The sequence below is a fragment of the Giraffa tippelskirchi genome, chromosome 3 (assembly GCF_054371585.1).
Source record: "Giraffa tippelskirchi isolate mGirTip1 chromosome 3, T2T-mGirTip1v1.2.pri, whole genome shotgun sequence".
In the NCBI taxonomy this organism is placed as follows: domain Eukaryota; kingdom Metazoa; phylum Chordata; class Mammalia; order Artiodactyla; family Giraffidae; genus Giraffa; species Giraffa tippelskirchi.
In genome coordinates, this window is record NC_137277.1 from 16,944,157 (window position 1) to 16,955,839 (window position 11,683).

General features: G+C 47.2%; 1 protein-coding gene and 1 pseudogene across 1 annotated transcript in view; one reads left to right on the top strand and one right to left on the bottom strand.

Moving 5' to 3' along the window:
* FN3KRP (fructosamine 3 kinase related protein) overlaps window positions 1-11,559 on the bottom strand; it is a 62,428-nt gene extending 50,869 nt beyond the window's left edge. Inside the window, exon 1 of the mRNA XM_081576890.1 lies at window positions 11,411-11,559. The gene's annotated coding sequence lies outside the window, so the exon portion shown is untranslated. The remainder of the gene's footprint in view (window positions 1-11,410) is intronic.
* On the top strand, window positions 9,114-9,760 carry LOC145541178 (protein phosphatase 1 regulatory subunit 14B pseudogene; annotated as a pseudogene).
* Window positions 11,560-11,683: the final 124 nt, after the last annotated feature.

Genomic DNA, 11,683 nt, shown 5'->3' on the forward strand with positions numbered 1-11,683 from the left:
CTGACCTGCTGACCCTGAAGCCAGGCAGCTGAGGTGGGGTGTCACTTCCCCGACTGCTACCAGCAAAAATGAGGAGGAGTCCATCCTGAACGCAAGCCCCTCTCCCCACCCTTGAAGGGTACACAGAAGTACAACATGCAGGTTCCCAAGATGGAGGGGAGGCTGGGGAGAGATGCCTGGTCACAAGGCTAAATCAGGCCCCTTCTGTCCCTTTTAATTGTTTAATTGAAGGATCCCTGGGGCCACCAGAAGCTGAAAGAGGCAGAAGAGAGCCCTGTCGACACCTGGATTCAGACTCTGGTCTCCAGAACTGTGAGAGGCAGATTTCTGTTGTTTTAAGCTCCCCAGTTTGTGGCAATCTGTTACAGAAGTTCCATTGCTCACACAAGAAAATAAGTTATGCTTCATAGTAGAAAGTGCTATCAAAGTGGCATTTCTGTGAAATAAAAACAAACCCTAATACAGTGGCTTGAACATCTGGAAGTTCACGGTTCACGTATTGCTGAAGCCTCGCTTGGAGAATTTTGAGCATTACTTTACTAGCATGTGAGATGAGTGCAATTGTGCGGTAGTTTGAGCATTCTTTGGCATTGCCTTTCTTTGGGATTGGAATGAACACTGACCTTTTCCAGTCCTGTGGCCAGTGCTGAGTTTTCCAAATTTGCTGGCATATCGAGTGCAGCACTTTCACAGCATCACCTTTGAGGATTTGAAATAGCTCAACTGGAATTCCATCACCTCCACTAGCTTTGTTCGTAGTGATGCTTTCTAAGGCCCACTTGACTTCACATTCCAGGATGTCTGGCTCTAGGTGAGTGATCACACCATCGTGATTATCTGGGTCGTGAATATCTTTTTTGTACAGTTCTTCTGTGTATTCTTGCCACTTCTTCTTAATATCTTCTGCTTCTGTTAGGTCCATACCATTTCTGTCCTTTATCAAGCCTATCTTTGCATGAAATGTTCCTTTGGTATCTCTAATTTTCTTGAAGAGGTCTCTAGTCTTTCCCAATCTGTTGTTTTCCTCTATTTGCACTGATCGCTGAGGAAGGCTTTCTTATCTCTCCTTGCTATTCTTTGGAACTCTGTATTCAGATGAGAATATCTTTCCTTTTCTCCTTTGCTTTTTGCTTCTCTACTCTTTCCAGCTATCTATAAGGCCTCCTCAGACAGCCATTTTGCTTTTTTTGCATTTCTTTTCCATGGGGATTTTCTTGATCCCTGTCTCCTGTACAATATCACGAACCTCTGTCCATAGTTCATCAGGCACTCTGTCTATCAGGTCTAGTCCCTTAAATCTATTTGTCACTTCCACTGTATACTCATAAGGGATTTGATCTAGGTCATACCTGAATGGTCTAGTGGTTTTCCATACTTTCTTCAATTTAAGTCTGAATTTGGCAATAAGCAGTTCATGATCTGAGCCACAGTCTGCTCCTGGTCTTGTTTTTGCTGACTGTATAGAGCTTCTCCATCTTTGGCTGCAAAGAATATAATCAATCTGATTTCGCTGCTGACCATCTGGTGATGTCCACGTGTAGAGTCTTCTCTTGTGTTGTTGGAATAGGGTGTTTGCTATTACCAGTGCGTTCTCGTGGCAAAACTCTATTAGCCTTTGCCCTGCTTCATTCTGTACTCCAAGGCCAAACTTGCCTGTTACGCCAGGTGTTTCTTGACTTCCTACTTTCGCATTCCAGTCCCCTATAATGAAAAGGACATCTTTTTTGGGTGTTAGTTCTAGAAGGTCTTGTAGGTCTTCATAGAACAGTTCAACTTCAGCTTCTTCGGCGTTACTGGTCAGGGCATAGACTTGGATTACCGTGATATTGAATGGTTTGCCTTGGAAACGAACAGAGATCATTCTGTCGTTTTTGAGATTGCATCCAAGTACTGCATTTCGGACTCTTTTGTTGACCATGATGGCTACTCCATTTCTTCTAAGGGATTCTTGCCCACAGTAGTAGATATAATGGTCATCTGAGTTAAATTCACCCATTCCAGTCCATCTTAGTTCGCTGATTCCTAGAATGTCAACGTGATGGGACCAGATGCCATGATCTTAGTTTTCTGAACGTTGAGCTTTAAGCCAACTTTTTCACTCTCCTTCTTCACCTTCATCAAGAGGCTCTTTAGTTCTTCTTCACTTTCTGCCATTAGGGTGGTGTCATCCGCATATCTGAGGTTATTGATATTTCTCCCGGCAATCTTGATTCCAGCTTGTGTTTCTTCCAGCCCAGCGTTTCTCATGATGTACTCTGCATATAAGTTAAATAAGCAGGGTGACGATATACAGCCTTGACGTACTCCTTTTCCTATTTGGAACCAGTCTGTTGTTCCATGTCCAGTTCTAACTGTTGCTTCCTGACCTGCATACAGGTTTCTCAAGAGACAGGTCAGATGGTCTGATATTCCCATCTCTTTCAGAATTTTCCACAGTTTATTGTGATCCACACAGTCAAACGCTTTGGCATAGTCAATAAAGCAGAAATAGGTGTTTTTCTGGAACTCTCTTGCTTTTTCGATGATCCAGCGGATACTGGCAATTTGATCTCTGGTTCCTCTGCCTTAAAGAGCCTCTTGATGAAGGTGAAGAAGGAGAGTGAAAAAGTTGGCTTAAAGCTCAACGTTCAGAAAACTAAGATCATGGCATCTGGTCCCATCACTCCATGGGAAATAGATGGGGAAACAGTGGAAACAGTGTCAGACTTTATTTTTTTGGGCTCCAGAATCACTGCTGATGGTGACTGCAGCCATGAAATTAAAAGACGCTTACTCCTTGGAAGGAAGGTTATGGCCAACCTATATAGCATGTTTAAAAGCAGAGACATTACTTTGCCAACACAAGTCCGTCTAGTCAAGGCTATGGTTTTTCCAGTGGTCATGTATGGATGTGAGAGTTGGACGGTGAAGAAAGCTGAGCACCGCAGAATTGATGCTTTTGAACTGTGGTGTTGGAGAAGACTCCTGAGAGTCCCTTGGACTACAAGGAAATCCAATCAATCCATTCTAAAAGAGATCAATCCTGGGTGTTCATTGGAAGGTCTGATGTTGAAGCTGAAGCTCCAATACTTTGGCCACCTCATGCGAAGGGTTGACTCATTGGAAAAGACCCTAATGCTGGGTAGGATTGGGGGCGGGAGGAGAAGGGGACGACAGAGGATGAGATGGTTGGATGGCATCACCGACTCGATGAACATGGGTTTGGGTAGACTCCGGGAGTTGGTGATGGACAGAGAGGCCTGGCGTGCTGCAATTCATGGGGTCGCAGAGAGTCGGACACGACTGAGCAACTGAACTGAACTGAATACAGTGGCGCTAGTGGTAAAGAATCTGCCTACGAATGCAGGAGACCTGGGTTTGATCTCTGGGTCAGGAAGATCCCCTGGAGGAGGGCATGGCAACCCACTCCAGTATTCTTGCCTAGAGAATCCCAATAGACAGAGGAGCCTGGTGGGTACAGTCCATAGGATCACAAAGAGTCGGAGATGACTGAAGTGACAGCACTCATGCAATATAGAACGTGTTAAGTACAAGTATGCATGTTTTGGTGGTGAGCACACAGAAATCATAACTGAAATGTAAACCCTGGAGAAACTGTTCTCAAACTTCACCATTTTCTCCTGTGGCTTCTCTGCTGGCAAAAATCCACCCTCCAGTATAAACAAGAACACCAAATTGTGTCCCAGCTGTTTGTAATTGTCTTTTCAAGCATCTAGATTCAAAATGTATTATGTACAATTATGTCTTCAATTTCCCTGTGAAAATTATTGCAATGCAGAATAATTTCCTAGACAGAGAGTTTACAACTTTGATGAGGAATGATCCAGGCAAATATTGAATCTGCAAAAAATGTCAATTACAGGCTTGATAATATTTGTTTTGCCAAAGAGAGGGAGATAGAGATGCTTCCCTTTGCGGGAGAAGTGTGTCATCAAAGTAAACGTGGATTTGAAAAGCAAGCATGAAGCTGCATGTATCTGGGAACTGGAGGGAGGTAGCTGAGCTGTCATGGGGGGCCCCAACCTCCACCAGGGCTGTCGTCAATATGCTGCCCTAATGGTTGAGGCTGACAAAGCCTCAGAACAGGGAGGCTGTTGTTGTAGATGCTCCTGCTGGCAGCAGGCAGATGGGTTGATGGTAGTAATGGGAGCCACCTCTCACATAGGCAGTGGGTGCCCAATAGGGATCCCTGCCCTGGCGAGGGTCGGGCTGGCCCTGCCCCTCCTCACCTCTGACCCTCAGTCCCTAACCTTTACTCCCCAACCAGCCTGAACTCAAGAGTTGGGGTCTGGCTCCACCTGTTCCAGCTTTGATGAAATATTTAGATCTGCACCCTCCTTCTTCAGATCTCTGAAATCTCACGTATTGTTCTTCTCAAAAAAGGCTGATTTCTGCCCATCAAGTTTTGGCTTTAAATCCTACCGTCCCTTCCCTACCTCAGTCTAGAAATCAAGTGTGGAATATTGCTTCTTTCACTCTACTTTTCCTTGAGAACAGTGGAACTAGCCCAGGCACAGAGGCCTCTAAGTCGCTGAGGAGAGGAAGGCAGAGACAATAAGGAAGAGTTCCATAGTCCACTTCGGTCCAAAGGCTGTTGCTCCAGCCTTTACCCTTCCTAGGCAAGGCAGCCCAGAGGTGCTGTCACTGCTGTCAATCAGAGATCATCAGGAACTCAGCTGACTCACACAGTGAGAGAGACCACACAAGGTCGAGAAACAGGGGCATTTCCAGAGGACGTTGCAAAGGATTCAGACTAACTTGTGCTAGAACACTTTCCTGCGTTCAACGTTCTCAGGGAGCAGTGGTGATTCTGAGATTGCTGCCTTAGTAACTTTTACCTAGAAGGTGTGAAGACTGAGCCAGGTTAAAGCTGTCTCTGCTAAGAGCAGCAGCAGCTCCAACTCCGTGATGGGGTCTGTTCTTTGCTGGCTCAGATACTGCTCCATTTTGGATTGTGTTCATGCAAGGTCTTGCTTTTATGCTGTGCCTATAAGCCAGAGTGGCCTTGTCCAGGGAGCTGTCATATCCTATGGGGCCCGTTATGGCCAGACTGTGTGTGTCAGAATCTCTGGTGCTCTTTCTGTGCCTGATGAGATGACAGGAAGACGACTGTCTCGGCCAGGAGTGGACTTGGTACTCAGGTCTAGAAAATGCCTGTCTGCACTGGCAGAAGCTTACTTCCTACTTCTACTGGAGGACAGTGCCTTGTGTAGCTCAAAGCCAGCCAGCATTGTCTGCGGGTTTCTTGATTCCTTGCCCCCACCCCCAATTTTATCATTGCTCCTTGGTCCACCTCAGAAATCGGGGTATCGGATGGTAGCTTTTTGAAGGTTCTCTGATTGTTTTACTAGTGAAACACTGTATCGTATGAAACAACATTATTTCCAAAGCCCTCTGCATGTTGTAATAGTTTCCTACAGCTCTTGTGTTCTGAGTTTCCTGTGGCTGTTGTAACAAATTTACCAATAATAGAAATGTATTCTTCCACAGTTCTAGAGGCCACAAGTCCAAAATGGGTACCACTGGGCTGAGGTGAAGGTGTGGGCAGGGCTGTGACCTCTCCAAAAGCTCTAGAAGGATCTTTTGTGCCTCTTCCAGCTTCTGTGACCTTGGGTATCCCTTGGCTTGTGGCTGCATCATTCTGACCTCTGCATCCATCTTCACATGGCCTTCTTCCTAAGTGTATAAAATCTCTTTCTGCTTTCCTCTTCTAAGGACACATGTGATGGCACTCAGGGCATATCCAGATAACCCAGGATAACCTCCCCATCTCAGGTTCTTAATTTAATCACAACTGCCAAGATTCTTTTTCCAAAACAAGGTAATCTTTGCAGGTTCCAGGGATGAGGACCTGATATCTTTGAGGGCCATTCTTCAGCCTGCTACATGATCAGCTGTGGTGATTTATAACAATGTACATTTTATTCTCTCACTGTTCTAGAGGTCAGAAGCCCTTAGTCTTAAGGTGCTAAGATCAAGGTGTGGGCAGGGCTGGTTCCTCCTTCTGGAGGCTCCAGGGGAAAATCAGTTCCAGGCCTCTTCCAGCTTCTAGAACTGCCATTGTTCCCTGGCTCATGGCCACACCACTCTAATCTCTGCCTCCAGGGTCATACTGACCCCGTCTTCTTCTTACCAAGGGACTGCATTTAGAGCCCAATAGAAGACTCTACACATGGACATCTCCAGATGGTCGACACCGAAATCAGATTGATTATATTCTTTGCAGGCAAAGATGGAGAAGCTCTATACATTCAGCAAAAACAAGACCGGGAGCTGACTGTGGCTCAGATCATAAACTCCTTATTGCCAAACTCAGACTAAAATTGAAGAAAGTGGAGAAAATCACTAGACCATTCAGGTATGACCTAAATCAAATCCCTTATGACTATACAGTGAAAGTGAGAAATAGATTTAAAGGACTAGATCTGATAGACAGAGTGCATGATGAACTATGGACACAGGTTCGTGACATTGTACAGGAGACAGGAATTAAGACCATCTCCAAGAAAGAGAAATGCAAAAAAGCAAAATGGCTGTCTGAGGCCTTACAAATAGTTGTGAAAAGAAGGGAAGGGAAAAAGGGAAGTGAAAAGCAAAGGAGAAAAGGAAAGATACACCCATTTGAATGCAGAGTTCCAAAGAATAGCAAGGAGAGATAAGAAAGCCTTCCTCAGCGATCAATGCAAAGAAATAGAGGAAAACAATAGAATGGGAAAGACTAGAGATCTCTTCAAGAAAATTAGAGATACCAAGGGAACATTTCATGCAAAGATGGGCTCGATAAAGGACAGAAATGGTATGGACCTAACAGAAGCAGAAGATATTAAGAAGAGGTGGCAAGACTACACAGAAGAATTGTACAAAAAAGTTCTTCACGACCCAGACAATCACAATGGTGTGATCAGTCACCTAAAGACAGACATCCTGGAATGTGAAGTCAAGTGGGCCTTAGGAAGCATCACTATGAACAAAGCTAGTGGAGGTGGTGGATTTCCAGTTGAGCTATTTCAAATCCTCAAAGATGATGCTGTGAAAGTGCTGCACTCAATATGCCAGCAAATTTGGAAAACTCAGCAGTGGCCACAGGACTGGAAAAGGTCAGTTTTCATTCCAATTCCAAAGAAAAGCAATGCCAAAGAATGTTCAAACTACCACACAATTGCACTCATCTCACATGCTAGTAAAGTAATGCTCAAAATTCTCCAAGCCAGGCTTCAGCAATATGTGAACCGTGAACTCCCAGATGTTCAAGCTGGTTTTAGAAAAGGTAAAGGAACCAGAGATCAAATTGCCAACATCTGATGGATTATTGAAAAAGCACGAGAGTTCCAGAAAAACATCTATTTCTGCTTTATTGACTATGCCAAAGCCTTTGACTGTGTGGATCACAATAAACTGCGGAAAATTCTGAAAGAGATGGGAATACCAGACCACCTGACCTGTCTCTTGAGAAACCTGTATGCAGGTCAGGAAGCAACAGTTAGAACTGGACATGGAACAACAGACTGGTTCCAAATAGGAAAAGGAGTACGTCAACGCTGTATACTGTCATCCTGCTTATTTAACTTCTATGCAGAGTACATCATGAGAAACACTGGGCTGGAGGAAGCACAAGCTGGAATCAAGATTGCCGGGAGAAATATCAATAACCTCAGATATGTGGATGACACCACCCTAATGGCAGAAAGTGAAGAAGAACTAAAGAGCCTCTTGTTGAAAGTGAAAGAGGAGAGTGAAAAAGTTGCCTTAAAGCTCAACATTCAGAAAACTAAGATCATGGCATCCAGTCCCATCACTTCATGGCAAATAGATGGGGAAACAGTGGAAACAATGAGAGCCCCAAACAATTTTGGAGGGCTCCAAAATCACTGCAGATGGTGATTGCAGCAATGAAATTAAAAGATGCTTACTCTTTGGAAGGAAAGTTATGACCAAACTAGACAGCATATTAAAAAGCAGAGACATTACTTTGTCAACAAAGGACCGTGTAGTCAAAGCTATGGTTTTTCCAGTGGTCATGTATGGATGTGAGAGTTGGACCATAAAGAAATCTGAGCACCGCAGAATTGATGCTTTTGAACGGTGGTGTTGGAGAAGACTCTTGAGAGTCCCTTGGACTGCAAGGAGATTCAACCAGTCCATCCTAAAGGAAATCAGTCCTGAATATTCATTGGTAGGACTGATGCTGAAGCTGAAACTCCAATACTTTGGCCACCTGATGCGAAGAGCTGACTCATTTGAAAAGACCCTGATGCTGGGAAAGATTGAAGGCAAGAGGAGAAGGGGACGACAGAGGATGAGATGGTTGGATGGCATCACCAACTCAATGGACATGGGTTTGGGTGGACTCCAGGAGTTGGTGATGGACAGGGAGGCCTGGTGTGCTGCGGTTCATAGGGTCCCAAAGAGTCGGACATGACTGAGCGACTGAACTGAACTGAACCTCTCCCCATCTCAAGGTCCATAATCCCATCTGCAAAGTTGCTTCAGCCATACAAGGGGACACATTTACAACCTTGCAGGCGTTTTTTTAGCTGACCACACAGGCCCCTCCCCTCTTGCAGATGACAACCCTGCTCCAGGAGAAACCACCATCTCCAGTTCTGATGGCTCAGCAGGTAAAGAATCTGCCTGCAACGCAGAAGACCCGGGAGATGCCAATTTGATCCCTGAGTCGGGAAGATCCCCTGGAGGAGGGCATGGCAACCCACTCCAGTATTCTTGCCTGGAAAATCCCATGGATGGAGGAGCCTGGCAGGCTACAGTCTATGGGGTCGCAGTCAGACTGACTGAGCAACTAAGCACAACAGCACAGCCAGCTCTGTGCTGTTTTCTTTACTTGTCTGCATCCACATCAGTATGCATCCCCGAACAGCGAGTTCCTGAGTCTGCCTGCTTTGAGCTTTGTGCAGAGTGAACCACACGTGGGTCTGTTTTGCAACTTGCTTTCTTTCCTCAACATGTTGATAGTTTCCAGTGAATGATGTCGGATTTGTGATCGAAGATTTAGCTTGGAGACCAGGGACCAGGCTTGATCACTTAAGAGCTTTTGTGTAGCAGAGTTTTATTAAAGTGAAAAAGGAACAAAGAAAGCTTCTGCCCGGGGGCTTCCCATGCCGCAGCTGCCCCCGGGCATCCCCCGCCGCCGCCCTCGCCGCGGAGCCTCGCTGAGCCGAGCTCTTGAGCTAACCCACGCTAACGGGGGGCGTCCGGGAGGCGGTGGCGCAGGGAGGGGCCCGACGTGCGCACGCGGTCCCAGCGGCCGCCACGGCTGACAGCGGCCCCGCGGGGGGCGCGGCGTTGGCGGCCCGGCCGCTGGACCGGGGAGTGGAGGCCCAGGGCCCCGCGTCTACTTTCAGGGCCCCTGGGGCTGCAGGCGCGGACGACGAGGGCCCAGTGAGGCGCCAAGGGAAGGTCACGGTCAAGTACGACCCGCAAGGTGCTATGGAAGCGCCTCAACCTGGAGGAGTGGATCCTGGAGCAGCTCACTCGCCTCTACGACTGCCAGGAAGAGGAGATCCCGGAGCTGGAAATCGATGTGAATGAACTCCTGGACATGGAGAGCGATGATACCCGGGCTGCCAGGGTCAAGGAGCTGCTGTTTGACTGTTACAAACCCACTGAGGCCTTCATGTCTGGCCTGCTGGACAAGAACCAGGGCATGCAAAAGCTGAGCACACCCCAGAAGAAGTAAGGGTCCTCGACTCAGCTGAACGGTGGCTCCACAGGACAATCGCTGCCCCCCCAACCCCGACCTAATAGCAATAGCAATACCAGGAGGCCCCTCGGCCAGGCCTGGTGCCCCAAGCAGGGCTCCCCATGCCCCTGCCCCAGGGGCCTCTTCCCTGCCCCCTCAGTTTTCCATTTTTGGGGTTTTTTATTATTATTAAACTGATGGGACTTTTTGTGTTTTTATAGTGACTGTGGCGCGGGCCCTTTAATAAAGCTGCTGCTGCTGCTGTTAAGTTGCTTCAGTCGTGTCCAGCTCTGTGCAACCCCAGAGACAGCAGCCCACCAGGCTCCTCTGTCCCTGGGATTTTCCAGGCAAGAGTACTGGAGTGGGTTGCCATTGCCCTCTCCTTAATAAAGCTAGGATACACCTTTGGCGCAAAAAAAAAAAAAGAGAGAGAGAGAGAAAGCTTCTGATATAGACATCAGAAGGGGACCGGAGAGTGCCCCCACTCACTAGTCTTATCAAGACCTTATATACTTTAACCAGACCCACTCCCATTTCTTAAGATAACAAGATTAGTCAGAAGGTTCTTGTTAAGGAGAAACATGTCCTCAAGCAAGATACTTTGCTATATTGACTAAGACAAAGCAATATAAAACAAAACAAAACAAAACGTTGTCCTTGTCTCCTCCTTGAGAGCCCCGGACCCCTCCCTCCTTCTCAAGGGCTCCAGACCCCTTTCTTCTCCTCCAGGACCCCAGACTTCTTATCAACCTGCCTAGGAATTGATTCTCGTGATTTGATGTTCATCCATGTGGACATAAGGGGCTCTAGTGTTAGCTTCTTGCCTCTCTGGTGTTGCGTATCTGTCCATTGATGGGTAGACGGAGTGCAACTCTTTTCCACTGGTGGCTAAATTCCCTGGCCTTGCACAGTACTTTCTCTCTTTTAAAAGAAACTCTTTAATAACCCCACAGTAGACAGATAACTCACTGGATGCCCAGCCCCCAGGGGAGACACACTTGGTCACAGGGACACTGACAGCATTCCAAAAGCATTCTGAGAAGTGTCTCTTCCTGGGGCTTATGCTGTTAAAACATTAGAGGGTGTTTTTCCTCTTACAAATAGAAAGCTGGGTTTTAATACAGAACAGATTAGTGCCTGTTGGGGGAGCTTTGTGTCCTGGGGAGCTCTGTGTCCCTGTAGGAAGTTCTGCATGTCCTGAAGGGGGCTCTGTGCCTTGAGGGTTCTGTGTCAGCTATGTGTCTGTGGGTAGTTCTGGGTCCTGGGGTGGGGGGCAGTCTGTGTCCCTGAGGCGAAGGTCTCTCTATGGGGATGTGGAGGGTGGGGGTGGGAGAGTCTATACATTCATTTACACTTGACTCTTGAACAACATAGGGGTTAGGGACGCCCGCCTGTCACACAGTAAAAAAATCCGCGTCTAATTTATAGTCTTCCCTCTTATCCATGATATCTACGGTTCTGCAGCTTCTGGATCTAACCAACCAGGGTCGTGTAGGTAGGCCCGTGGCGTGCATTCTTGAAAAAACAATCTGCTTGTTAAGTGGCCCCGGATTGTTCAAGGGTCATTTGTACTTCCATTTCCTCACTTCCACCCATTTTGCTCTTTTCGCGAACATTTTACTACTAGCACACCTGTTAAAAACTCCACAAAGCATTGTTGTTTATACTCAGATACTTATCCTTTTATCAATTAAAAATAAGAAAATCTCTTACCCTAATTTACATGATTTCCGGAGGGGGAGGGCTTGAGTTAGTGTGAGAGTCTGGGTCCTGCCTGCTTCTTTTGAGGGGCACGGCTCGGGTATCCAGTCAGGTGGTTCCCGCCCTCAGCCCCGCGCTCCAGAGATGCGACCCCGCCTCTCAGGTCAGGCCCCGCCCCCAAACCGAGTCGACCCGTCCTCTTCGGACGCGGCCCCGCCCCCACGTAGACGTGACGCTCTCGGCGTTCCCTCCCCGCCCGGCCGCGGGTGGATTGCTCGGCGCTCT